Genomic DNA, 26,584 nt, shown 5'->3' with positions numbered 1-26,584 from the left:
TGACTTGTAGATAATAGACAGGCTTTGGGGAAACTAGAAGTGGGTGATTTACTTTAGAATTCTTAGTCTCTGACCTGCTCTTGTAGCCACAGTATTTATATAGCTGGTCTGGTTCTGTTTCTTTTTAATGGAAACCTCCAGGGTATGGATGGTGGGAGATCAATTGTATTAATCCCATTCAGTGTCAAGTGGCAGTTGCTAGATTCTCTCTTGTTGAACATTAGGTCAAAGTAGATTTGAAAACTGCAGGAATTTAAGTAAAACTCTGTTATCTCACTTATTAGGTTAGAATCAATCTAAACATCAGGTCATAGACAGAGAACATAGGGGGCTAACACCTTCAACATATTGTCTAGCTATCACCATTGTTAGCAGCTAACCCAAGAATGCAACTTTAAAAAGAAGGGTTTTGTGATTTACACATGAAAGAAGTGAAACTATCACTGTATTCTAACAGATGAAAGGCTTAACAGACAATCAATTTTTCAATGTATAATTTCAGTTACATCACACTGTAAATTTTTGCTATAAATTCTGTGTTACGATCGAGTCCTCCACAATCGCTTGATGAAGGAGCGTCGCTCCGAAAGCTAGTGTGCTGTTCGACTATAACCTGGTGTTGTGTGATTTTTAACTGATTTGAAAGAGGGTTTTCAAAGCAAAAGGAGAGGCAAATGAGAATTAGGAAAGAGTTCTAAAGTTTCAGGTTTGGCAGCTAAGAATGGTTATCACAAAGGATGTGGAGGATGGACAAGAGACCAGACTTGAAGGAAGATTGGGACTTTAGATGGTTGTTAAAAGTCAACTGCTTTGAATGTACATGCTTGCACATTGAAGGTGACATTCCCAATTCATTACCAAGGTGTGCAACTGGTCAGTGGTTGGTTAAGCACCTAGTTGAAACCCTGGCTGTCACCACATCATCTGTAAGACAGCACATCAGTGGGGAGGAGACAGCATAGACAACCAGAACAAGAAGTTGGAAGAAAATGATAGCATTTTGTGTCAGTTTGTATCAGTGGCAATATCGATGCAAGATGAAAAACATAACAAGCATAGCCTTGGTGATGTGCTTTATCAAAACTGCAATAAATTAATTTGAGAGAAAGGAAATTTAACCCGTGTAACATTCAGGCAGAATGTCTCAGTTCGCACTGAATGGTTCCAAACAGGTGCTGAGTCCTGTCATGCTGTTTCCGTACAATTTTTCAAAGTTATCCAAGAGACATCATTGTGCATTGCCATCTGCAGGTTTGGATGCTTGCAGTGATGCTTGTTGGGAAAGTGCTTTGTTTCTGTGGACTTTAGAATGAGAAGAATTTGAGTTGTGTTTGTTAGCACATGGGCACAAATATTAGGATACAGGGGTACAGCGAAAAGTGTACAAAGTTGCTAATTCCAGGCACCATCTTAGGTATAAAGATACCTAGGTACAAAATCTTAGGTGTAAATTTGAAAAACTAAAGAAATTAAGGTAAAAGTTCAGCATTATAGTTCTGAAGATGTAAAGAAGGGAGTTCATGCTGGGCATCCCACCTTGAGGCCAGGGTTCCATCGAGTCTTTCTGAGGAATGGAATAAGTAGAGAAAAAAACAAGAAAAGAAAAACAAACATGAAGAGAGGAAAAAGAAGAAAAGACGCAGATGGAGTGGACGAGCTCCAACAAAGTGATCGGAGTGACTAACATCTAAAAGGAGAGTTACTGAACAGAATACAACAGTCTAAAGCTGCAGGGAAATGGTGAACTGTCCTGTCTGTAACTAACATCCTGTTTGATGGCTCCTGGTGATGGTAGTTTTTTTTTAAGAAATGAGAGTTTAATCTTGGTCACTCCAATGTAGCCTTGTTCCAGGTCACTATTCGATCATAAGAACTTGCATTTATATGGCACCTTACACAACCTTGGGCCAATCCCAAAGCACTTTACAACCAATCAAGTACTTCTTTCAAAGAGTGTTGTCACTATTGTGAAGCTACGAAGGCAGTAAAAGAATTTCACACAGCAAGCTCTCACAAACAGCACTCCGATTGTAGTCAGAATATCCACTTTGTACGTATTAACCAAGGGATAACTATTAACCAGGGCACGAGGGAGTACTCCCCTTCTCTTTGTATAGGGCTATATCAATGTTTGTGATGCATACCGAAGATATGGTGAAAGAATCTCTACCCACCTTTTCAACAGGCGAGCTTAATTTAAGGGCGTTGTCAATGGTAAAATATCCTGAATCTCTCCTATCTTGGCAGCCTTGAATTTGAGAAAGTGCCCCTTTATTTCCTGGCTTTTTAATGCAAGAACAATTTGCATTTATGCTTTTAACGTAGTGAAATACTCCATTGTGCTTCATAGAAGTGTTATCAAATTGACCCCGAGCCACACACGCAAATATAATGCTCAGGAAACTAAGTTTAAGAAGCACCTGCAAGAGTAGAAAGAGGCAGAGAGTTTGAGGAAGCAATTTCATAACCTTGTGCTGGGACCCCATTGAAATATTAAGATCGGGGAACCACGAGAGGCCAGATTTGGTGGAGCACAGATATCTCAGAGGGTTGTAGAACTGGAGGAGACTACAGAGTTGAGAAGGGGTGAGGGCCATGGAAGAACTTCAAAATAAAGATGAATATTTTAACGATGTAATAAAACAAAGAACTGTAGATGCTGGAAATCTGAAACAAAGTCAGAAATTGCTGGAGATGCTCAGCAGCTCTGGCAGCATCTGTGGAAAGAAAGCTGAGTTAATGTCTCGTGTCCAGTGACCCTTCTTCAGAATTACTAGTAACTGAAGACGGGAGCACAGGGGGAAAAGGAGTGAGCACATAGGCAGAGAGGGAGCTCAGAAAGGGAAATAATGACAGTTAGGGGGAACAAAGGGATTGACGATAGAGTGTCAAGGAGAAATGAAAGCTGCTAATGGAAACCTTAACTAAGTGAAAATGTGTCGGCTGTGCTGAAAGCAGCTCAAGTGATGACAGGGTGTGGGGATTGGGGAAAGGACAGAGTGGAAGGTGTTCAGGCTCTACAAAATTATTGAACTTGATTTTACGAACTGAGGGCTGCAGGGTCCCCAAATGGAAAATGAACTGTTGTTCTTCCCTTTTTAAAATGTAGGTGTTACTGGAATGGGAGCAGCCATAGGACAGAGGTCACCCAATGGCGCTTGTCTTTGTGTTATGCCAGTGATAGTCAATTTACCCACCAAAACTGCAAGAAAGATTTCATTTGAAAGTAAATCGAAAGAGGTATTGCTATGGATTAGGCCAGACCATTCAAAACTTTTTCAAGCAGGCAGCCTCCGATCATAACTTTGCAACTTGTTTCGGTAAGCGTGCAGTAAAAATTACCCGAAGTAAGGTTGACTACTAGATTTTAAAACAGACAAAACGTTATTCACAAAATTACACAATAAAACACAAAGAACAGAATAAAGAACCCCTACAGGACTCAGTCTATCTGAACTAGACTTAATTATGCTGTTCTCAATGTACACAACAGTCCCAATAAGCAAACCCCTGAGAAACCAGTATAAATAGAACACATGCTTACAGGTTGGCATTAGAAAAAGAGAGAGAGAATTTATTTTCACACAGCTCACCGTTGAACTCCCAACCAGTTCTGGACTGAATTAAACTGCTCAGCTCAGCTAGAGAGCTGACCACTCCCCTTTCATTATACAGGTCACTTCTAAAACATGACTATTTTGGCCTGAGCCTCATCTGTTTACATATAAACAAAATCCTTCTCATCTCTGTACCAAACCAGACTGATCGGAGCCCGGCCTGGTTTATTGTCCCCCTGAAAAAAATCACGGATAGAGTATTCTTGAGCCAAGGAACAACTTTTAGAAAATAAAAGGCCTAGCTTTGTGACAGCATGATTGAAAAAAACAAATTGGTGGACTGAGAGTAGCATGAATATTGTAGTTGCTCCTATGTTGCGGACATTTTTGTATAATCTTTATGGGTTTTGCATTTCATAATCATAAGATTTTTATTTTGTATTATTTCAAAACTCTTGTAGTCCAAAAAACGCAAAGAAGTAGAGTTTTTTTAAAGTGAAGTTTGTATGGGAGAGACCTCAAGGAATGAATGCATAAGCTCATGAATAGTAAAGGTTTGACAAAATATGGGCCAAGCGCAGGCAGGTTGGACTAGTTTACTTTGGGAACATGGTCAGCATGGACTGAACGGTCTGTTTCAATGCTGTATGACTCTATGATGTGGCTGTAAGAGATGAACATGTACACGAAGTAGAGTTAGTGTCAGGAACGTTGCAGGGGGAGCAACTGGCATTACTTTGGTTTCCTTCACATGTTGTCAAGAGGCCGATTGTGTCTTTTATCTGCAAATTTGCTTTATCCAGTTGCAGCTCAGAACATGCTGAGGTAATTGCAGCTGTACGTATATTGTGACAAACAGCCAAAATGGTAGAATTTGTTCCCTCTATTTCCAACAACTGCACCCCCCTCTCCCGATCACAACCAATATTTTCAGGAACAGGCATCATTCAGGAATTAAAATGGAAAATGAAGGAGCCAGTTACTGAGAGTCTCTTGAGTAAAGGGAAGAGGAATTTTATTGCCTATTATAATTCTGATGGAAGAACATTATAATGAAACTGCACCAGAGGTAATAAATATAGAAGAGAGTATCTAGTACAGGCAAGAGAATAATGATTTTGACCATAAGACCATAAGGCATAGGAGTGGAAGTAAGGCCATTCGGCCCATCGAGTCCACTCCGCCATTCAATCATGGTTGACGGGCATTTCAACTTCACTTACCAGCATTCTCCCCGTAGCCCTTAATTCCTAGTGACATCAAGAATTTATCAATCTCGGCCTTGAAGACATTTAGCGTCCCAGCCTCCACTGCACTCTGCGGCAATGAATTCCACAGGCCCACCACTCTCTGGCTGAAGAAATGTCTCCGCATTTCTGTTCTGAATTGACTCCCTCTAATTCTAAGGCTGTGTCCATGGGTCCTAGTCTCCTCGCCTAACGGAAGCAATTTCCTAGCGTCCACCCTTCCCAGGCCCTGTATTATCTTGCACATTTCTATTAAATCTCCCCTTAATCTTCTAAACTCCAATGAATACAATCCCAGGATCCTCGGTCATTCCTCGTATGTTAGACCTAACATTCCAGGGATCATCCGTGTGAATCTCAGTTTTGCAGTTTAAATGGTCTCAAAGATTTTGAGCTGTTATAATCTGAGTCCACAGTTTTGTTTTATTCACTCATAGGATGTAGGTGTCCCTGGCTGGGCCAGAATTTATTGCTGAGCCCTAACTGGTCCTTGATCTGAATGACTTACCACGGCCATTTCAAAGAGCAGCTTAAGAGTCAACCACATTGCTTTGGGACTTCAAGCCAGATCGACTAAGGATGACAGATTTCCTTCCCTAAAAGGCATTAGTGAATCAGGTGATCTTTACAACCATTGACAATGTTTGCGTGATTGCTGTTAGGGCAGAATTTACTTCTGAATTCTTTAATTGACTGTTGAATTTAATTTAACCATCTCTCATGACAGGATTTGAAACCCTGTCCCCAGAAGAATTGTTGGATTACTAGACCATTGACATTATCATGATAAAGGATTCCTGCCTGAAATGTCGACTCTCCTGCTCCTTGGATGCTGCATGACCTGCTATGTTTTTTCTGCACCACGCACTCTTGATGATCATGACACCACTGCTTCCCCCAGCTCATGGCTTATTGAATGGTATCCTCAGTAGTGGAAACATTTACAGACATTGCTGTGTTCTTCAGTAAATGATTGTTTCATCAATTGGGTTCTTCACTTGCTGTTTTTCAAGATGATTAGAGAAATTGGCAGGGAAGAAGAGAGAGAGAGAGAACTCCAGTTCCTGCTTGCAAATCTATATTTTCTTTCCTGTACTGTTAAAAGCAATCGTTGAAATATAGTTCAGTGTTGCCATGAAGCTAAGATATGTAATTCAATGTCATTTGGCATAGATTTGAGTTCTTGGAGACCTGGGTTGAATGTGTGGGTTTGGAGTTGACACTTGGCACTTGAGGGAAAGAAAATGCAATGCCATAATTCAACTTGAGAGGGATTTACCCAGAATTTCTAGGTAATTACCTAGAGGGCTCAGGGAAAGAACGTTCCAGATTCAGTGAGTCTCCTGGGGAGTCATTCAAGAGAGAAGTGTGTATCAAGCTCGAAAATGCTGCCAAGACTTTCAATAGACTAACGTGATCAGCACCTTTCCTGAGAAAAGGAGTCTAATGAAATGATCTGAAAATAAATTATTATAAGTCCCGGACCAAAATGGGGGAACACAGTCTGTGGAAGAGAAGTTTTTTTTAAAGTTTAAATGGAAAGAGGAAAATGAACTCAAGTGGCAATAAAGCAGGGGAAGGAAACTTAATCAAGAATGTTATAATAATTAAGAAAAGAGTTGAACTTTTAATTATTTCAATCATTTCAACCCCATCAAACAAAGAGAAAAAAGCTCTCTCTCCTTGGAAATGAGCTGGGCTGAGTCTTGCTAGAATTGCAGCAATGAGTATCTCCAGTGGAGATTCACACCTGGAATGGTAGGCCTAACATACGATGAATGGCTGAGGATCCTGGGATTGTATTCATTTGACTTTGGAAGGTTGAGTGGAGATCTGATAGAAACTTACAAGATAATGCATGGCTTAGAAAGGGTGGACACTGGTAAGTTGTTTCCATTAGGCGGAGAGACTAGGACCCGTGGGCACAGCCTTAAAATTAGAGGGAGTCAATTTAGAATGGAAATGAGGAGACATTTCTTCAGCCAGAGAGTGGTGGGCCTGTGGAATTCATTGTCATGGAGAGCAGTGGAGGGCGGAACTTTAAATGTCTCCAAGGCAGAGATTGATAAATTCTTGATCTTGCAAGGAATTTAAGGGGTATGGGGGAGAGTGTGGGTAAGTGGAGTTGAAATGGCTATCAGCCATGATTGAATGGTGGAGTAGATTCAATGGACCGTGGAAACTGTACCAGGATAGATTGATTCATAGTACAGGCTTGCTTCCTGTGTGACCAGGTTTTAAATTCATATTTGCTCAAAAAAACATTTCAATCTCTGAAATGTCATGGGTATAAGAATCGGATAATGGTGAATTACCAGGTTTTACTATTGGCTATCACTGGTGATTTATGACATATAAATTCAGGACTACTTTAGATGCCCCAAATAAATCACCCTTTGCTGCAGATGTGCAAGAGGTTGAGTAGTTACAGCATTGTTTTCATGAGAAAAAAAGAGATTGGGGGGGTGACCTGATTGAGGTCTACAAAATCATGAAGGGTATAGACAGGGTAGATAGAGATAAGCTTTTTCCCTGGGTGAAGGATTCAATAATGAGAAGTCATGTGTTCAAGGTGAAGAGGGTGGTAGGTGCTTGGAACGTGTTACCAGCAGAGGTGGCAGAGGCAGGCATGGTCGATTCATTTAAGATCCGTCTGGTCAGATACATGAGTAGGTGGAGAGCAGAGGGATACAGATGCTTAGTAATTAGACAGTAGATTTGGCTCAGGCCAAAAGCTCAGGCTTGGAGGGCCGAAGGGCCTGTTCCAGGGCTGTAAATTTTCTTTGTTCTTCTTTGTTTGAACAATTTGCAAAGAGAAAGAAAGTGACTCTTCATTCTTTGTGTTGCCAATTTTCCAGGATTGCCCAGAAGCCTCCAGGAATCAGCAATAAAGAGGCAAACAAAACTACAGCATTCCAAAATGTGTTTCCTTTAAATACTTGGACCTTCAGAGTTGAAGTGTGAACCGATGTCAGTAGCAAAGGATGTATCCATGATGTTTTCCAGATGAATGTGTATTCTAAGTGAATGCAGTTATTAGGAAAGCATAATGAAGCTTCAGTCCTTCCGTCCAGAAAGGAGAACGTTGAGGGGTGACCTGGTAGACGTCTGAAAATTATGTAATGAGTCGCTGTGCATTAGACAGTCCAAAATCAAATTAAGTTCAACAGCAAAATTGGGGAAAAGTTCTTTACCCAGAAGATGGTTAACATCACAGAATTGTTACAATGCAGGGGAAGCCGTTCAGTCACTATATCTATACTCGATCTCTTGGGTTTTTCGATTTAGCACCATTCTCCTGCCGTTTTCCCATAACCCCATAACATTGTTTATGTTTAAATAACCATCCAATGCCCTTTTGAATGCCTCAGTTTAAACTTCCTCCACCACATATCCAGGCACTGCATTCCAAACCCTAACTACTTGCTGTGTGAAAAAATATTTTCTCATGTCACATTTGCTACGTTTGCAAACCACTTTAAATCTGTGGCTTCTTGTTTTTGGTCCTTTCATGAATGGTTACAGCTTCTCCCTATCTGCTCGATCCAGACCCTTGTGATTTTGAAAACTTCTACCGAATCTCTTTCGAGCCTTCCCTGCAAGGAAAAGAGCCCTGACGTCTCCAATCTTTCCTCATGGCTGAAGATTCTCACCTCTGGCACCGTTCCTGAAACCCTTTTCTGCATTTGCTGTCCAGAACGTTCACATCCTTCTGAAAAAAAAAGGAATCATAGGGAAAATGACATTGATACCTTTAAAGGGAAGCTAAGCAAGTACATGGGGGAGAAGGAAAAAGAAAGATTCGTTAGTGGGATTAAGTAAAATAGGTTGAGAGGAGACTTGTGTGGTACATGAACACCAGTGTGGACTGGTTGGGCTGAATGGCCTCTTCCTGTGCTCTAAATGCCATGTAATTCAGCAATAAGCTGTAGAAAATATGAGTGAGTGATGTTTTTACAATTATTTATCTGGCAATCCTGGGAAAGTGCTCACCCACCAAGAGATTGCCAGATGCACAGAGCTTGTAGGTGAAACACACTGACAATACGGTTCGAAACTCACTCCCTCTGAGTGCATCTGACGACTCAGCATACAAAAGAGCACTGCAGCAAAGTATGTTTGGTATGTTGAGAGAACTCTTTCAGTCTCCAATGTATAACTTCATTGGTACAGAGCTAGCTATTATGACTGACATCAGCACTGGCTTAAAGCTAGCATTTCCATCTCCGAGTCAGATAGTCATGGGTTCAAACCCCATTCCAGAGAATTATTTAGGCTGACAGTTTATTAAAGTACATTCAGAAGTTATAGACAAGAAAACTGCAGATGCTGGAATCCAAAGTAGACAGGCAGGAGGCTGGAAGAATATAGCATGCCAGGCAGCATCAGGACGTGGAGAAGTCGGCGTTTCGGGTGTAACCTTTCTTCAGGACTAAAGAAGGGTTACTCCCAAAACATTAATTTCTCCAACTCCTAATGCTGCCTGGCTTGCTGTATTCCTCCAGCCTCCTTCCTGTCTACTGTACATTCAGAGGTACCATCCTTCAGATGAGATGCCAAATCAAGGCCCCAGCTTCCTTCTGAGATGATTCCACAGCACCATACAAAGGAATGGATGCTGGATCTCCCCGGTGTCCTGGTCAATACTTACTCTTCATCTGTATCATTGAATGCATTAACTGATCATGTATCTCATCAATGTTCTTGAGTTAACTGTGCATAAACTGGCTGCCTTGATTTCCTAAATTTAGCAGTGATTCTCCCTCAAATGTACTTCATCAGCTGTGCTCTGCTTTGTGTCATGTATGGTACAAGATAAATGTAGTCCTGATCTTTGCCTAAAACCGTGAAGCATTTAGCTTTTCTTATCCTTCACTCACCGCCCTTTTATGGCATGATATTTAACATATGGCCCTCACACAGGCAAGGATTCTAAAATCCTGCTCCCTGTAAACATCATTTGGTGCTCTGGTCGTTAGCAATTCAATAATCATTGGGAAAGATTGTTTCATTGAAGCTTTGAAATTTGAAGGTTGAATCTTTATACAAACAGCAAACTCTTGGCCTCAGCTGGCTTAAGGAACGTGAATGTTTTGCTGAGGCACAGAGAAAAGGCAATGTGTAATGCACACTCACACAGCATGGGAAAGCAGAAAGTTTTTAGAACTGTATGGTTAACCAATTGTTCTAAAAATTGCAACGTTTTCATCTTTGTTTAGACTTCTCCCTGTGTGCAACAACATGAGGATCTGCAGAAAGCCAATCTTGGGAGCCATGTAATTCAAGATAGGAAGAAATACCGAGCTGTCCAGGAAAGGTTAGTAACAGGAAATATTTCCTACTATTGCTCTTGCACTGCATCGTTTCTCACTGGTTTCACTGATGGTTGTAATTGGAACTGTGTGTTAGTTTCTGCATGCTTGCCTAGAACAGAGTGTTTGATCTGATCTCAAAGCTTATGCTATAGCCTCTAACAAAACCTGTGTGTGGTGTTGAAGAATCCAATTTATTACAACTAACTATTAGGCAAAAAAAATTACATTCTTCAAACACATAAGTGTCTGGGCTAAAAGAACTCTTTCAGGTTACAACAGAGCAACATACTTCCAATAGAGTGTCACGCTTCAAGTGATCCCTGGGTAACATGGAGTGTGAGATCTTTATACCTACCCTCACTTCATATGCTTTGCTGCAGTGGTGATATGAATATCTATCATAGAATCCCTACAGTGTGGAAACAGGCCATTCAGCCCACACCAACCTTCTAAAGAGCATCCCATCCAGACCCACACCTTTACCTGTAACTCTGCATTCCCCATAGCTAATCCACCTAGCCTGCACATCCCTGGACATTATGGGCAATTTAGCACAGCCAGTCCACCTAACCTGCACATCTTTGAACTATGGGAGGAAACTGGAGCACACGGAGGAAATCCAGGCAGACACGAGGGGGAAGTGCAAACTACACACAGACAGTCACCCAAGGTGGGAATCGAACCTGGGTTCCTGGCGTTGTGAGGCAGCAGTGCCAACCACTGAGCTGCTGTGCCACTCTTAATGCCCCCTAAAAGCATACTGATTAAGAGATATAACATAGTATGTACACTTGCGTCTGCACATCACCATTCCTCTAGCTCACCGTTAATAGCAACAGCCTAGAAATTGTTATTGTTGAGCAAAAGGAGGCATAGCACTCTCATACATCTGTCATTTTCGTGGGGATGGTATCTCAATTAAAGTAAGTGGGTTAACATGAGAATTAAGCCCCTGGCGGTATTAGTAATGATTTCTGTGTTAAATTACATTCATTGAAAAAAGAAATGCAGCAATTTATCAGTCAGCACACTGGGTTAGAACCACAAAGCACAGCACCATTTCTGGGCTAGGAGTAAAATCTCTTTCGGCTCTAAATTAACAAGTTCACTCATGCTTCTCAGGACAAAGGCACTTAGGAGTGATCAAAGGCTGCAAATCTTGGATGAAAATGGGACTGCAGGCCCCCCTCACCTCACTCCTGCATGGTGGCTGACCCAAGCACAAAATCAGTCAATCAGTAAATCAAGACATGTTTTGCAATGAGCTCTGCCCGTTGAGAGGGAAGGAAGAAATGTGAAGCGAGATTTACCTGTAGTTGGCATGAAGATTCCTGACTCTCTACCCATCTTAATCGTTTCAAAGAGCAGCTTGACTGGTTGTGGAGGGGGCAGAGAATGATACGATGCTTTTGACTCGTTTCGGGGAGGGGTTGCTGCCGGGTGGGCGCTAGGGGGTTGGGGGTTGAGGGGTGACGAGAGTGGAATTACCCACAGAACTTTTTTATCCCTTCCCAACTTTGCTCTTTCAAACCTCCCAAGGGTTTGCCAAGCTAAAAATCGTCGCACCACCAACGAAGTGGGGCGGACTTGACGGGCCATCTGGATCGCTCCCTCCTGTCATTTTCAGAACTCGAGTGCACGAAAATGGAAATGACGATGAAAAGCTCAACCAGAGGCGATCAAACTATCCTGTGTTCCTCACAGGAGGCATTTAGTTAAGCCTCATTTGTGTGCTAAACTCTTAGCCAATCTAAACCTCTCATTATCTGATTGGATTCATACAAGCAGAAACAGCCTGGTTAATAGACTCTAGCAAGCAACAAGTTCCAATCTGTATTTTTTGCTGTTAACCAACAATGGAGTGCATTGACACTGGTTTGTTTATTTTTGATTTCTAGAAGACACAGTTTATTCTTTCTACTGGATCTGACACTAGGACATGGGAATTAATTCCAGTTTTGGATCCCTTCCAGTGCATCATTTCTGGTCTCCGCTTGTCCCCAAAATCAGCATTTTTTTGCACACAAACCACACTTCATTGTTTCTGAGGGCCGTGACAATTCCATTTTTGTCTTCAAGTTGACATTTTCCCTTGTGAAAATGAAAAGGCTAATGACGCAGAAAATGCCTCAAAATTGGCACAAGCTGGGAAGTTGCGTGACCTTTTCCCCAGTGTCACGGTGTGCGTTTGTTTTTAATCAGAAAACGAACTGGAGCAGCAAGGGATTGTGGTCAAATTCTGGGATGCTGTATCGACAGCAAATCATTTTAATTGTCCAAATAAGGCATTCAATTTTCCCCATCAATCCACAATAGTACAGAAAGCCAAGGGCTGCTTGAAAAAGCCAGTGAATGGGTTGGGTTATCCCCCTGCCCCCCCCCCCCCCCCCCCCCCCCGCCCCCCCAAGGCAATAGTCAAATAAAACCCATTAAATAGACTTGGCCACCCAGGAAGCTAAGTCTCCCAGGACTCAAAAACTTGCAGCATGTTTCAGTACAGGCCAGAAAATTGTCAGCAATTGCACCATGTTCCCATCTACATGGATTGTGATTTTATATGTATCATATATATACACTTAAAATGTTTCATGGGTAATGTTTCTGCTTTTGCAACATACAAAATAGGACTCACCCCAAAATGTGACCACTCCCCACCCCCCTCAACCACATCTGTGTAGGAAAAGAAGCTGCATTCATGTAGCGCCCTGCACAACCTCAGGCCATTCCAAAGCAGCTCACAACAAATGAAATAATTCTTTGAAGGGTGGACATTGTTTTAATGTAGGAAACATGGCAGCTAAGATCCACTCAGCAAACATCTAGAGTCACCAGTCTCGACAATGACCAGATCATCTTTGACGCGGATGATCGAGGGCTAAGTATTGGAGAGGACTGCAGCAATAACTCTTCTTTGAAACAATGCCCCATGTGATCTTCCATATCCACAGAAGCAGGTCGATGTAGCATCAGTTTAATGTCTCATTTGTGTGACATACCTCTGACATGTCAGACTTAGCTGCTGCGCTGGATCCCTGGAGTGAGTCTTGACGATCCAGCCCAGTAACTCAAAGGCACAAGTATTGTCCACTGATCCACCGCTAGCACTAACTACCAGAAACAGCCCTCTGGATTTGTCCTTGTATCTTCAGAAATTAAAGTTTAACCGCAACTTTGCTGCAAGAGGCGCCCAGAAGAAACAACATGTGGGCCAATATAAACACATAATAGTGTGTAAGATCATTGCTGTTTTCAGTACCAAAATACATGTTTAGGCCTATTCTTGGGATGTAAATCGACATCGCTTTCTTTAGCTAATGAATACAAGCACTAGAATGAAGGGTTGTTCAACTTCTCAGCTCAGAAAAATATGTTTGGGGTTATTCTTTCCTCTGAGGTCAGCGCAAGCAGCATACCCTGGGTTCAAGACAGTGATATGGGCCACGTTACCAAAAAGATGTATGAGACTTTCCGATCCACAAGGGCCCCACCTGGTGACTGACAAACAGAAAGGTTTGCACATTTCAAAATGAGAATATCCTACGCTGCCACATTCCATACTTGGCGTATAAGCCAAACCCATTTTTCAAAACGTCAAATGTTGATTGAAATCCACAATGTCTGTGTTATTGTTTTATATTTCCTTTTGCGTGCACACACACACGCAAACATACACACACTCACACGCACATACTCTCACACGCATACACACACACGTATACACACGCACACACACACACACCATGAATGCACAGGGCATTTTGAGAGAAGATGTTTTGTGATTAATTCTGCAGGAATATTCTCAAATCCAAGTTGGCAGTCCGAATTAAGACACTGAAACAAGGCAGTGGTATTAGATTACTTACAGTGTGGAAACAGGCCCTTCGGCCCAACAAGTCCACACCGACCCGTCGAAGCGCAATCCACCCATACCCCTACATTTACCCCTTACCTAACACTATGGGCAATTTAGCATGGCCAATTTACCCGACCCGCACATCTTTGGACTGTGGGAGGAAACCGGAGCACCCGGAGGAAACCCACGCAGACACGGGGAGAATGTGCAAACTCCACACAGTCAGTCGCCTGAGGTGGGAATTGAACCCAGGTCTCTGGCGCTGTGAGGCAGCAGTGCTAACCACTGTGCCACCGTACCGCCCACAAAGGTATGTCAAAGCTTTATAAATAACTGGTTAGGCCTCACTTGGGCTTTTGCATCCAATTCTGGGTACCATCCTTTGGAAAAGATGTTAAATCCTGGGACAGAGGCTGCAGAGGATCACACCTAGGATCAGGGACTTAGAGTCATAGGGTCATAGAGATATACAGCATAGAAACAGACCCTTTGGTCCAACCCGTCCATGCCGACCAGATATCCCAACCCAATCTAGTCCCACCTGCCAGCATTTGGCCCACATCCCTCCAAACCCTTCTTGTTCATAAACCCATCAAATGCCTTTTAAATGTTGTAATTGTACCAGCCTCCACCACTTCCTCTGGCAGCTCATTCAATACACACACAACCCTCTGTGTAAAAAACTTGCCCCTTAGGTTCCTTTTAAATTTTTCCCCTTTCTCCTTAAACCTATGCCCACTGGTTTTGGAATCCCCCATCCTGGGGAAAAGATTTTGTTTATTCATCCTGACCATGCTCCTCATGGTTTTATGAACCTCTATAAGGTCACTCTTCAGCCTGCGACTCTCCAGGGGAAATAGCCCCAGCCTATTTGGTCTCTCTATACATCTCAAACCTTCCAGCCCCCACAATATCCTTGGAAATCTCTTTTGAACCTTTTCAAGTTTCACCACATCTTTCCCGGTAGCAGGGAGGCCAGAATTGGACTCACTATTCCAAACAGTCTCACCAATGTCCTGTATAACGAAAAATGACCTTCCAACAACTCTGCTCAATGCACTGACGAATAAAGGCAAGCGTACCAAACACCTTCTTCACTGCCCACCTCCCTGACACACACGCACACAAATGCACAAACGCAAGCACATGCACAACACACACAAACATACAAGCACACACAAACAAACACACACACAAACACACAACATACAAATATACAAACGCACATACATAAACACATACAACAGACAAACGGAACATACACGCAAACACACACAAAAATGCGCAATCGTGCATACACACACATACAAACACGCACACACACACAGAGACACACACATATACACACACACAATGCAAGAGGATCCATGAGCCAATATTGGGAAAGCGGCTTCCCTGGGCAATTTGGTTGTGAGCATACCTCAGGACAGACAAAGCCCTTTGGAAAAGCACAGCCAGAAAGCAGATGAATGCTCGGGGTTGCCTGGCACTGATTCCAGGTCAGGGGTTTCCAGGTGGGAAGACTTAACAAGTGTGTAGTCTCCATTGGAGTGGAGGCTGGGGTTGAGCAGACTTATTGTTGAAATAGAGGTTCTATGGGAAACTTCAGTACAGAGATTGAAGAAGCTGGGTTTGCTCTCCATGGAGCAGGGAAGCTTAAGCAAAAATGCGGAGAGGGACTTCAGCAGATTAAAGGAGAAGAAAATGTTTTTATTGGCAAGAGGCTGACAAACACTGACATAGGTTTAAGATATAAACCAGCAGGAAGTGAAGGAGATCATTTTACTCAGTGAGTTATTACGATTGGGAATAGTGGAGGTCAGTTAGCTCAGTTGGCTGGACAGCTGGTTGCAGTGCAGGAGCTCCCCCCCCCGCCCCCCCGCCCCCCCTGCTGTGGTGTGGTGACCCTCAGATTAAACCACCACCCTTTGTGAGGGATCTGCCCTGTGGTTTGGCAGGGCTGCAGTGACTTTACCTTTATGACCTAAAATGCACTGTCTGAATAGATGATGGAAACAGACTCAACAGTAACTTTCAAAAGGGAAATGTGTTTGGAAAGCAAATGTTTACAGAGCTACTGAGAAAGAACTAATTGGAAAAATAAACCCAAGAACTGCATATGCTGGGAATCAAAAACGGAAATTGCTGGAAAAACTCAGCTGGTCTAGCAGCATCAGTGGAGAGAAATCTAAGTTAACCTTTTGAGTCCAGTGACCCCTCTTCAGCACTGAATGCTTTTCAATTGGTTCAGTTGTGAAGAAGGGTCACTGGATTAATTTGATAGCTCTTTCAAAAGGTTGGCACGATGACCATGGGCCAAATGGCCTCTCTGTATGCTTTAAGATTCGACAAGTTGTCACTTTATGTCAATGACCATCTGATAGGAATTGGAAAATGTACTTTATGAACTTGATTCCCAAAGTAAGATTCCTGCTTAAGGGAGTAAAAAGTGAGGTCTGCAGATGCTGGAGATGACAGCTGAAAATGTGTTGCTGGTTAAAGCACAGCAGGTCAGAATTTCCTGTTCCTTGGATGTTGCCTGACCTGCTGTGCTTTAACCAGCAACACATTTTCAGCTCCTGCTTAAGGGACTCCAGTTGATGTGAGGTGCGACCAGATTACTTCTGAATCAATGCTCACTGTTTCTTATGGCAATAATTTGGTTGAGCTGATGCCGTCTCATAAAATGCTCTTGAGCCTCTCTCTGTTTAATGGGTGTCTGGAGAGAGGTAAAACCACTATTTATACAAGTTCTTCATCAGGCTTGGGGTTAGATATTAACAGAGTCTAGATTCTAATCTAGACTCTGGTTTCCAGCATCTGCAGTCCTTGTTTTTAACCTAGTTAGATGTTAACAGTTAGCCTCCCAGGAGCAGGATATTATGGTGTTGGAGCATGTATGTAGATTTGTTCGAGCTTTGACTGTGTTGTAAGCAGTCTCTTGTCTTTCACCCTCCATTAATGTGTGTTTATCTGAAGGTTTGTCTGTGTAACATCATCTTCACCCATCACCGCTCCTCCTCCCCTACCCCACCTGACAATATTGACTGCTTTTAAACTTATTTTCAAATCCATCCGTCATCTCAATCCTACTTCTGTAACCTTCTCCAGCTTTACAACACTGTGATTTCTGTGCTGTTCCGTTTCTAGTCCTTTTGCACACCCCTATTTTTCAGCCTTTCACCATGAGCAGTTTGGGGCTTTTTTACATTATTAAACATGCCATGTTAATAGAAGATGTTGTTGATGAGCCTGGCACAGTGATCTGCTTGAGATTGATGTTTGCATATAGATATCCCCTTGGGTGAAATTTTGAGCCGTTTACTACCGTTTCTTCCCCTAATTCCTTGTGATTTTTTTTTCTCGATAGGGTCCCATGCTGAACCTGAAATGTTAAGATGCATCCTGTTGAAAACTTTGACTCAAAACTGTGGAGATGCAGAAAACAGCATGTTTGATTGATTTGATTTGATTTATTATTGTCACATGTACTGAAATACAATGAAAAGTATTGTTTTGCATGCTAACCAGACAAATTATACCTTGCATAAGTACATGAGGGTAATCGAACAGCATATAGAATATAGCATTACACTACAGAGAAGGTGCAGAGAAAGATCAGCTCTAATATATGAGAGGTTCCATTAAAAAGAGCAGGGGAGAAGCTGTTCTTGAATCTGTTGGTACGTATTTTCAAAGTTTTATGTCTTCTGCTTGTTTGAAGAGGGTGGAAGAGAGTATATCTGGGGTGAGAAGGGATCTTTAATTATATTGGTTCTTTTCCTGAGGCAGTAGGAAGTGTCAACAGAGTCAATGGAAGGGAGGCTGGTTTTTGTGATGGACTGATCAGCATTCACAATTCTCTGTAATTTCTTGCAGTCTTGTGCAGAGCAGTTGCTGTACCACATTGTGATGCATCTAGATAGAATGGTATCTGTAAAAATTGCTATGAGTCCTTGTGTCATGTCCCTGTGTTGCAGATCTTCCTGGGAAAGTTATCAACAGGGAATGCCAAGGTCCCTTTAATTCTGCAGATGTCTTCAAATGCGAGCTCAGCCTACCCAAGGTTTGGTTAATAAAAGGTTGTTTTGACTTTGTTTGAATGTTTCAACTTGTTCCAACTTGTTTTCCTGTGCTATGCTGATAATCAGGGCAAAGAACAGACACACCCGACTAAAAATTACGTTGTGTAATATTGAGAATTTCATGATCTGCTGCTCGAAAAGTGATGTTTACCCAGGTAAATGGTAGCGATGAGAAGGTGCTTGCTGGAAGGCACTGTGACTTATAATTTGCCAGGAAGAATAGGTGGATGAATTCTCACAGCTGTAGGTCAATAAGAATTAAGCGCAAGAATATAACGTTAGCCACAAAATAAATTGAAGACATTTGGGTCGTCAATAGTTAGCCTCTGTGGAGTCTTGGTGTTGCCAGTGCAGCTTGATGTGGGAGAGAACAACATGATGGTTTCCAAAGCTCCTTGTTTTTTAGTATTCTCATGACCTTAAGACTGTGCAACCTGCTGTCTTTTGGGCTTTTGTGGTAGTCTCCCTACCTCTAGGCAAAATGTCCCATGTTCAAGGTCCCAGTTGCTCAAGAGGTGTGTCATAACATCCCTGAACAGGTTGATTAGAAAATACTGTTAGCTATGTATTTGCTTTCGCAGCCAAATGCTGAGATCAGTATTTTGTCGTCTTCCATGTTTATTTAAGGATTTTGTCAAAGAGTTTCCAAGTTAAATGAATTAATTAAATAATAACTAACTGATGCTTAGCTGGAATTAATTTAGATGCGACCAGATGGTCATTGGATGATTAATTAGACAACAATTAACTGATATTCCTGTTTATCACAAGAGTTCCATATAATAAATTGTTCAGATCATAATTTATCTAATAACATGCCATTAGCAGTGCTTCACAGAAACAGTTGCTTGTTAAGGTACACACCACTGCAGCAGTAAACAAGCTTGAAAGCTAATTATCCGTCGGATCTATTTACATCTCACAGGCCGAGAGGGTTCTGAACGATTGTTGCTCCCTCAGTGAAGCTGTGGGATCTGGGGGTATTAGCAACCTGAGATTATCTGCATGCTTACTGGAGATGTTTCCAGCTTCATTTGTTACTCCTGATGATCCATTGCAAGTTCTCATGAGCTCAGGAAGGCGGAACTTGGGGTGCAGCAACACATTAGAACATTTCATTTTATAAATTGAGGAGCTGCAAAGTTTGAGCATTGTTAAAATGCATAGCCACGGTTAGAAATCCAAAACAGGTCACAAGAAATCATTTAACCTTTCCACATTTTCACATCACCTCAAATGGAAATTTCTTATCAAAATGTGGGTGTGACCTGGAGGGGAAATTGGTGGTGTCTGCTTTTGTTGCCCTTGTCTTCTTAGTCAACATAGAATCCATGTCAGGAATGTAGTGTGAAGTGGATTATCACAGAAGCATCTCCAGGTTGTCTCTTGCCATTATCTGTGATCACAATTGGAAGGCTCCCAAAACTGGAAGGAAAGCAGACTTTCTTCGTTTACACTTTCCGCAGGATGTGGGCATCACTGGCAAAGCCAGTAGTTGTCATCCATCACTAATTGCTCTTGAACTGAATGCCTTGCTGGGGCATTTCAGAGGGCGGGTGAAGAGTCATTCACATTGCGTGTACTCCAGACTGAGTAAGGACAACAGATTTCCTTCCCTCAACAGTTTTAATGAACCAGATGGGTTTTGATTAAATTCCCTACAGTATGGAAACAGGCCCTTCGGCCCAACCAGTCCACACAGACCCTCTGAAGAGTAACCCACCCTGACCCATTTCCCTCTGGCTAATGCACCTAACACTATGGGCAATTTAGTTCATGGCTTGCATTACAAAAGGTGGGTTTGATTCCAGATTTAATTATCGAATGTTAATTCCACCAATTGCTATGGTGGTATTTAAACCCACTTTGGCCTTTGGAGTGCTAGTCCAGTGGCATTATCATTACACCATCTCTTTTCTCTCTGGGTTTGCTGCACCAAGGTATCTAAATATTTGTGTGCACGTGCTGCCCCGATCTCCCCAGATAGTAAGGACACAGGTTTAGTTTGGGTGGTGTGGCCACAGAAGATGCATTGACAAGTTGCTGTGGTCCATTCTGTCGATCATATACACTGCAGATTCACTGTGAAGGGACAGTGTGCTTAAAGTGATAGAGAATACAAAATTTACAAAAGTTGAAAGATAAAATCAGTGATATATCTAAGACCAGGCAGGAAGCCTTGTTTGGTTGAAGGTGGGCCTGTCAATCTGGTGTGAACCACATTCCTTTAACCAGTGGATCAGCCAATCTCTCACAGGTTAAGATGTAGACATTCTGTGGCACATTTATAAGTCATTTTTATTTCTGTTTGTCTTGCCTGCTCTGATGTCTACTCGTTGTAACAATTTGGCTAAAATTGTTGATATGGACAATATGTATACACCCTACTGTCCTAACTTAGATTACTTACAGTGTGGAAACAGGCCCTTCGGCCCAACAAGTCCACACCGACCCTCCGAAGCATTTACCACCCAGACCCATACTCCTACATTTACCCCTTCACCTAACACTATGGGCAATTTAGCACGGCCAATTCACCTAACCTGCACATTTTTGGATTGTGGGAGGAAACCGGAGCACCCGGAGGAAACCCACGCAGACACGAGGAGAATGTGCAAACTCCACACAGAGAGTCACCTAATACAGGAATTGAACCCGGGTCTCTGGCACTATGAGGCAGCAGTGCTAACCAATGTGCCACCGTGCCGCCCGTAACTAACTTTGTTCAGACATCCATTCTGCTGCCATGCCCTGTTGTTACTCCAAACAAACTGCAGAGGAGCCAAATTCATAACAACTGATTTGCAGGTCTGAAAATAGGGCAGCCAATCCTTCACTTACACCAATGGGTGGGCCGCGTTTTGCGTAAGAACTTGGACAATGTGTCGTCGTCACTCCTGGCAGTTACTCTGAGCCATGTGAATTGAGTGAGGATCCACAAAAGGGTCCTCAACGATGGGTGCTTTAATATGGGTGACATCATGAGATTCTGAACATCCATGGGAACAGGAGTATGAGGCTTCAGTCAAATAAATGAAGGCAGACTGATTCCAGTGGCTGAAATGTCAATGACTACATATTTAAACTGATTGGCATAAGAGCCAGAGGTGACATGATGACAATATTCTTTGTTCAGGTGGTGAGGATTTGAAATGCACTGCCTAATTAAATAGTGGACACCAATTCAATATTAACTTTTGAAAGGAAGTTGGATAAATTCTTGAAGGAAAAGGACATTTCAGAGATATGGTGGAAGGGAGCCCACAAGATGGATCTGTGAATGAACCAGTGTAGGCGTGTTGGGCCAAATGGCCTCATTCTGTGTTTTCCTATTTTCCTTCTGGCAATGAGCATTCACACATCTTTCACCTAGATTACTAACTCAGGTGAAGCTGGAGTCCATAATCTCGTACTTGCAGGTGTGAGCAGTACATGCTGAGCACATCCTGCAGTGAATGAATTGCGAAGCTCTCGAGGTCACTGTTAGCCCCGTTGATGTAGATTATTTATTATCGTGAGCTTCGCTGATGTGGATTTGCCATGACCAGAGTTAAAGCAGACTTGCATTTCTGATGGCCCTTCTTGCACAGTGCAACTTTCCAGCACGGACATGGTTTATGAAGCAATCCATGATACAAATGCAAATGGCAAGTTACGAAACATTGTTATCTTTTTGGTGCCAGAGCAGGTTAACAACTGCATCAACAGACAGATTTCATAACCTCAGTCTCTCTCACTCTTCCTACAAGGCTCCTGGATTTAACTGGAAGTATTCCAAGACACGTATGGTGCTTTTACACTCACTGAGAAATCAGATCAGTCACTACCGTCTCTCATTGTTATTTCAGTACACTGTAACAGATAACAATAACAAGCCACCTTCTTTATTTTATATGCATTCTCTCACACTCTCACTCCCATCCGTAGCAAGAAAAACATAATCTTGGCACTGGGGACACTTCCACCCTACTTCCCTCTTATATGTTAATCATCAATTCATTTCAAATTCTGGCTTGCTTAACCCACTGCACATAAAATCCTAATTATCTCAAACAAGGAATACAAGCCAGACTTAGAGAGAACAATCTGTGAAAGGAAAATGTGCAAGGCAACAGGGAAGGAGAGGGGCCTAGGACTAATTGGAGAGCTCCTTCGAGGAATAGACACAGGCACACTGAAGTGAATGGCTCCTTCCGCACAGCAGGATACTACGATTTACCAAACATTGGATAACATTGATGAATAGCAATGAACACAAGATATCTTTAAGAACACACTAAATAATTGTTTGGTTGTGCAGAGCTTAAACTTTGCTGAAAAGAGGTTTCTCATCTTGCACATGTCTGAACTGACAATGAAGGAGTCACACTTGGAAGGGAACACTAATTTAAACAGCATCACAAGTGTGTGCTGATTGATTGGCATAGTGGTGAGTGTAGTGAGAACAGTTATCAGTCTCCATGACCCTTTTCTCAATGAAAACAAAACAATGCATTGTTGAATTCTTTTCAGCTAAATAGAACAGTATTAATGTGCTCAGTTTCCAGCACACACAAAGCTTTAAGGTGGTTTCATTGTAATTCACACACTGAAGGTTATTTAATCATGTTGCCCGATAGTGAGGTTATATCCAATCTTGGACATAGTGTTCTGAGGTTTGCAAACACATGCTGTTTCGGCACGATCAGCATATGTTAGCCATTACAAACAGTCAAAGCTGCTTAGTATAGTTGGCCAGTCATTGGAATGTATAGCATCATATCAGCACTGAAACTCATATACCATATTACTCATTTGCATGGTAGACAAAAATGCCTTTTTTAGCTCAATGGCATCATTCTGTTAATGAAGAAAACTACTCATGTTTACTGTAAAATAGTAGCATGAGATGGCTAGCTTCGTCTGTCTTTCAGACTTTTTGGGATAGCTTCACCTTCGAGATACTCTGGAGTAGACCGGGCATTGGTCAGAGCCAAAGATGGCGGAGTCCTTACAGTGTGGAAGCAGGCCATCAAGTCCAGATAGCATCCCTGTAACCCATTCTCTCCCTGCAACCCCACATTTCCCATGGCTAATCCACCTAGCCTGCAGATCCCTCTACACTATGGGGCAATTTAGCATGGCGAATCCACCTAACCTGCACATCTTTGGTCTGTGGGAGGAAACTGGAGCACCTGGAGGACACCCATACGGACACGGGGAGAATGTACAAACTTCACAGAGTTGCCCAAGAGTGGAATTGAACCCAGGCTGTGCTGTGAGCCACCATGCTGTTCCAGTCATGATAGCAATGATAACCACAGTGAGTTTGTGAAATATAGCAAGAGATGATTCAACCAGGGTATCTATTGGGAAATAGGATAGCTTTGATTGCCAGCATTGAGCTTATATATTGAATCTATTACAACTATTAAACCTCCTCTTTAACTTGTCAAACTACTGTTGCATCACCATATAATTACAGTATGTTTATTTGTTGCTTTTTTTTTGCTAATGACATATATTTTTAATCCTACAAGGACTACTGGAAATTTCAGGAAGAATATTGATCAATTCCACTAGGCGCGATTAACATTTTATAAGCAAATGAGAAAGAAAGATCAGTGATTTTTAAAAGTATTTCCAACTTGGTGTGATTGAGCAGCATATGTGGTTGGCTGGTATAACAGGTGTCATTTTGAAATGTGCAGTATGTTTGTCATTCTTAATTTCCTGCCTACGTCTACCATCTGCCTGAAAAGGATATTTTAAAAAACTGTCTAAAAGTGTCCAATGCAGAAATTTGATTGGAAGAGGATTAAATAACAATTGAAAAAGATGTAGTGTGATAAAGCTTACTACAATGCAAATTAGGCCTGCCAACGTGGTTTATTCTAATTGAATCTGATGAGGATAAGTGGCTGCCAGTCAGCTAATGGGATTTGGAAGAAAGATTGCGAAGAAATAATTTGCATTTATATAGTACCTTCTGGTGATTTCAAGATATTCCAAAGCACTTTACAAACAGCAAAGTACTTTGGAATCCTAGTTGTTAAAATTTAGCAAGAGGAGGCAACATGTTTACATAAGAAGGTAAGGAATAGGAGCGGGATTAGGCTGTGTGGCCCGTCGAGCCTGCTCCACCATTCAGTAAGATCTTTTCATGGACTCAGCTCTATGTACCTGCCTGCTCACTGTAACCCTTAATTTCTTTACTGTTCAACAATCTATCTCTTTGCCTTAAAAACATTCAACGAGGAAGCCTCAACTGCTTCACTGGGCAGGAAATTCCACAAATTCACAACTCTTTGGGAGAAGGAATTCCTCCTAAACCTGTTCCCTTTAATTTTGAGGCTCCGCCCACGAGTTCTAATTTCACCCGTCAGTGGAAACAACCACTCTGCTTTTATCTTATTTATTCACTTCATATTTTATGTTTGTACAAGATGTTCCCCCCCCACCCCAATTCTTCTAAATTCCAAAGAGTATAATCCCAGTCTACTCAATCGCTCTTCATAAGCCAACCCCCTCAATTCTGGAAACAACCTACTGATCGTCCTCTGCACCCCTCAACTCTATCCTTTCTCAAGTCAGGAGATCAAAGCTGTACACATTACTCCAGGTGTGCCTTCACCAACACCCAACAGGTTTAATTGGAAACACTATCTTTCAGAGCGCCTCTCCTCCATCAGGTGGTTGTGGAACAAGACCATAAGACACAGAATTTATAGCAGAAGGGTTGCAATGTCATGGAGTTGTAATGATATACAGGGACTACAACTCGACCACACTTCATTGGCTATAAAGCTCATGAGGCTGTTACAAAGGGTGTTGTAGTAAATGCTAATCTTCCTTTGTTGTCTCACCTCATGCGTTAGCTGGAAAAAAAAACTCAGCTATCATCTTTATGAAATTACACTTCTTAAGAATACTTAATCCACATGATTTGTTGGAACAACTATTTTGACCCACTGTTGGGAAAAAAGGTTTCTGGTTCTTGACTAATTTTTTTTCTCTCAGACGCTGGTGTCTGGAACTCACTACCTGAAAGAATGGGAGAGATGACACAAGAGTATTTCAAATATAGATGAATATTTGAAAAGCCATAGCATATAAGGCTATGTGCTAAGTGCTGCGAAATTGGATTAGAATAGAATATGTGCAGTATGGAAGCAGGCCATTCAGCCCATTGACCCTCCAAAGAGCATCCCACCCAAACCCCTATCCTATCCCTGCACTCCCATGATAAACCACCTAGCCAGCACATCTCTGGACACTATGAGCCATTTAGCATGGCCAGTCCACCTAACCTGCAAGTCTTTGGACTGTGGGAGGAAACCAGAGCACTCGGAGGAAACCCACACAGACATGGGGAGAATGTGCAAACTCCACACAGACAGTCACTGAAGGATGGGATCAAACCCAGGTCCCTCTTACTGTGAGGCAGCAGTGCTAACCACTGAGCCACTGTGTGACCCAATAGAATAGATAGGTGCTTGCTGGCTGGTGCAGACATGATGGGCTGAAGGGTCTCTGTGTTGAAATAACTCTAAGTCACCTTTGCAGAATTAAAAAAAATCAGAAACCTATTTAGCTCTACTTTATAACTCAAGTTAACAAATAATAATACATTTTAAACCTTCACCACAAAAACCTCATTACAGACCAATCAGGAGTAAATTTACTTTGAACACCGTTGGGTTGGATGATTTAATTTAGGGATGAATTCTGAATGCGATGGATTCTGAGAATTGCCATAACTTGCAGAGAACAGAGTCACGAGGTTAAATCAACCAGTGCAATAGGTTTTCAAATATTGCTGTTTAATCACCACAAACGTTTGGAAAAGCTTTAGGTTAACGCAGGACTATCAAAACAATGCTTCAGCTTTGTATAATGCTTCCAATTTAAACTGGCAATAATTACTGCCTTTTGTTTTTAGCTGCTTTGCTCAAGTTCATGCAGGACTTTTAACTCAAGAACTGGAAGTTTGAAATGATGATTTTCACTTGGCCGCTTATGACAAATAGTCTCTTGTGAGGTTTTGACAGGTTTAAATGCATCCAGCTATAGGAATGTAAAATCAAAACTTTCTGGAGTAAATTTAATTACAGAATACACAGGCGAGGAGCAATTCCAATTTTGGCGGTCTGCTCCCCTCATTAGACACGAGCAAGAACATCCTGTCAGCAGTTTTTTTTTTAACAATTTTGTTCATCTGATTTATTACATATAGGTTACCATTGGAGCTAAAATAATACTGAGTAAAAGAAAATGCAGATTGATCGACAATCATAATGGCTGAGGGCTGGATTTTTGCCCCTTACATACCAGGTAACACCTTTCAAACAATTCACACCAAGTAACAGAAAACAAATCTCTTTCTGATTTCACACTTCAACAAATGACGGAGAAAAGAAAGAATTATTAATCGCAATCTAAACTATAACCCCTTTCAAACTTTCAAGTACGCAGACATTCAATTATGGTTTAAACAGACAAAAAATAGATAGTGTGACACATATTATGGGTGGCAGAGAAAAAGGAC

At 41.9% G+C, this 26,584-nt stretch overlaps 1 protein-coding gene across 10 annotated transcripts in view; it reads left to right on the top strand.

Annotated features, from left to right (window-relative positions):
* The window catches only part of sema4ba (sema domain, immunoglobulin domain (Ig), transmembrane domain (TM) and short cytoplasmic domain, (semaphorin) 4Ba), a 476,044-nt gene that overhangs the window by 270,511 nt on the left and 178,949 nt on the right, over positions 1 to 26,584 (top strand). For 6 of the 10 annotated variants that reach the window (XM_060853310.1, XM_060853313.1, XM_060853312.1 and 3 more), the window contains 2 exons: positions 10,024 to 10,121; positions 17,343 to 18,038. The gene's annotated coding sequence lies outside the window, so the exon portion shown is untranslated. Of the gene's footprint in view, positions 1 to 5,405; positions 5,423 to 10,023; positions 10,122 to 17,342; positions 18,039 to 26,272; positions 26,371 to 26,584 lie in introns of those variants that run through there. The other 4 variants (XM_060853320.1, XM_060853318.1, XM_060853319.1 and 1 more) reach the window with 4 other exon arrangements.

Source organism: Hemiscyllium ocellatum, chromosome 39, assembly GCF_020745735.1.
Source record: "Hemiscyllium ocellatum isolate sHemOce1 chromosome 39, sHemOce1.pat.X.cur, whole genome shotgun sequence".
Taxonomy (NCBI): domain Eukaryota; kingdom Metazoa; phylum Chordata; class Chondrichthyes; order Orectolobiformes; family Hemiscylliidae; genus Hemiscyllium; species Hemiscyllium ocellatum.
Note: the sequence above shows the minus strand (reverse complement) of the source record. Positions and strands in the feature narration are given on the sequence as shown.